General features: G+C 58.6%; 1 non-coding gene across 1 annotated transcript in view; it reads right to left on the reverse strand.

Moving 5' to 3' along the window:
* The window catches only part of LOC124589790, a 1910-nt gene extending 1759 nt beyond the window's left edge, over window positions 1-151 (reverse strand). The window contains exon 1 of the ribosomal RNA XR_006976263.1: window positions 1-151. This exon is cut by the window's left edge and continues 1759 nt beyond it. This is a non-coding gene — a ribosomal RNA (small subunit ribosomal RNA).
* Window positions 152-2500: the final 2349 nt, after the last annotated feature.

Genomic DNA, 2500 nt, shown 5'->3' on the forward strand with positions numbered 1-2500 from the left:
CACAGTTATCCAAGTAACGTGGGTACGATCTAAGGAACCATAACTGATTTAATGAGCCATTCGCGGTTTCACCTTAATGCGGCTTGTACTGAGACATGCATGGCTTAATCTTTGAGACAAGCATATGACTACTGGCAGGATCAACCAGGGAGCTGCGTCAACTAGAGCTGAGCAGCCGGCCGCCCGGGAGTGTGTCCCGGGGGCCCGCGCGAACACGCAAGCGTCCGCTCAATTATTCTGCAAACAGGAGGAGGCTGAGCTCCCCTGCACAATACACCTCGAAACCCTCTCAGGTCCCGGCGGCGCGCAGCGCCGTCCTAAGTACTTGGTCGGGTTCGAGAGAGGCGCAATCGCCCGGAGTTTGGCGAGTAGACGCTTTAGGTGCGACCACCCGTGCTCCCAACTGAGCTTGCCGCTGCCGACAGAGGCCCGGGAGCGTGCTGTCGTGGCATTGCCGGCGGGAGACAACACGCGCCACCTACGGTGGCCGGCAGCTCCAACGCCAGCGCCACAGAAGGACAAAAGCCCCACTTGGGTGCCGAAGCGAACGCGCCAACACGTCCGCACAGCTGCGATACAAACCACCTGCGAGAACCGCAGAGGCGACCGAGCAGCAGACGGCGTCGCGGCGCCGAGCGCCGGGCGGCGGCGCATCCTCAGCGCACACAGTCCTCAATCGGACCAGCACACTGCAGATGTCCACCGCGCTTCGCACCGGGCCCGCGAGGACCTACTTTGGCCGCACGGCGCCGCGTGCAGGGTGCGCCGGCGCGCAGCTGCGCCGCCTGCCGCCTCCGTCGGCCGGCGCGCCTGCCACTGGCCGCCCCCACCAGCCGGCTGTAGCGCGTGCGCCCACGCACCGCGCGGCCAGCACGCCGGGAGGCCCCCCCTCACCGGCCGGGGACGGTCCCACCCAGCCACCGCCGCGTATCGCTTCACACCCACATGCCATTCACGTTCGTGGGCATGGTGGGTATCGCTGAAACAACCGGTTGGTAGCTCAACCGATCGTCGCCATCACTGATTCACCTCTAGCGAGAACAACCGCACCACAACGGTTTACCAGTTGTTCATTTGCGTAACGTCACCAGCAAACGTAGACGTCCATCGCCATTTGCAAATTCAACGATTGTTGCATGCCTGTGTCAGGTGTCACGACACACTATGTCTGCCCACATACACGCAACAACATGTGCACGCTTCGCGAACACGTGGAAGGTGGCCCCCGTACGTATGCGATGTCCATTGCGCGAACGACTGTCAACCGGCCTCTGTCGCATGTCGCAGATGTGGAACGCAGTGCACCATGCTATCACGGTGAGTGAGAAGAGACGACTACGTCTGACAACACGCGCCACTACATCAACAGACGGCTCATGCTGATCGCCATCCACGGCATACCATACTGCAATCCAGCTCTTATAGGGAGACGACACGTAGCTGAGTGCACAATATTTGGACCGTATGGTTCGCCGTTGTTGGCGCAGTCGTGGTACGGTCACACATGTACCACGATGTATCATTCAGTACATGAGGACCAATGTGCAGTACAGTGTGTGATTTGGACGTACAACATCAGCGGACAGTTGACACAAGCCGTACCACAACGTAGGCTGTGCTTCGCCATGCGAATGCCAATGAACAACTGCGAAGGGCATTGAGCATGTACGTCCTGCTGCCATCCGCATTACAGTGTATAGCTGCAAGGTGTTTAACATGAAGCGATACTCTGGGGACCGGGCAGTGCGGGTAGCAAACTATATTGCGGGGGTTGCAGTTAGGCAACACTACACTAATTTAACGCGTCGTATGACAATTACAGAGCAGGTTAAGGCCCAACGTGTGTTGGGTTAAGGCCCAACGTGTGTTGGGTTAAGGCCCAACGTGTGTTGGGTTAAGGCCCAACGTGTGTTGGGTTAAGGCCCAACGTGTGTTGGGTTAAGGCCCAACGTGTGTTGGGTTAAGGCCCAACGTGTGTTGGGTTAAGGCCCAACGTGTGTTGGGTTAAGGCCCAACGTGTGTTGGGTTAAGGCCCAACGTGTGTTGGGTTAAGGCCCAACGTGTGTTGGGTTAAGGCCCAACGTGTGTTGGGTTAAGGCCCAACGTGTGTTGGGTTAAGGCCCAACGTGTGTTGGGTTAAGGCCCAACGTGTGTTGGGTTAAGGCCCAACGTGTGTTGGGTTAAGGCCCAACGTGTGTTGGGTTAAGGCCCAACGTGTGTTGGGTTAAGGCCCAACGTGTGTTGGGTTAAGGCCCAACGTGTGTTGGGTTAAGGCCCAACGTGTGTTGGGTTAAGGCCCAACGCGTGTTGGGTTAAGGCCCAACGCGGGTTGGGTTAAGGCCCAACGCGGGTTGGGTTAAGGCGCAACGCGGGTTGGGTTAAGGCGCAACGCGGGTTGGGTTAAGGCGCAACGCGGGTTAGGTTAAGGCGCAACGCGGGTTAGGTTAAGGCGCAACGCGGGTTAGGTTAAGGCGCAACGCGGGTTAGGTTAAGGCGCAAC

Source organism: Schistocerca americana, unplaced genomic scaffold, assembly GCF_021461395.2.
Source record: "Schistocerca americana isolate TAMUIC-IGC-003095 unplaced genomic scaffold, iqSchAmer2.1 HiC_scaffold_729, whole genome shotgun sequence".
Taxonomy (NCBI): Eukaryota; Metazoa; Arthropoda; class Insecta; order Orthoptera; family Acrididae; genus Schistocerca; species Schistocerca americana.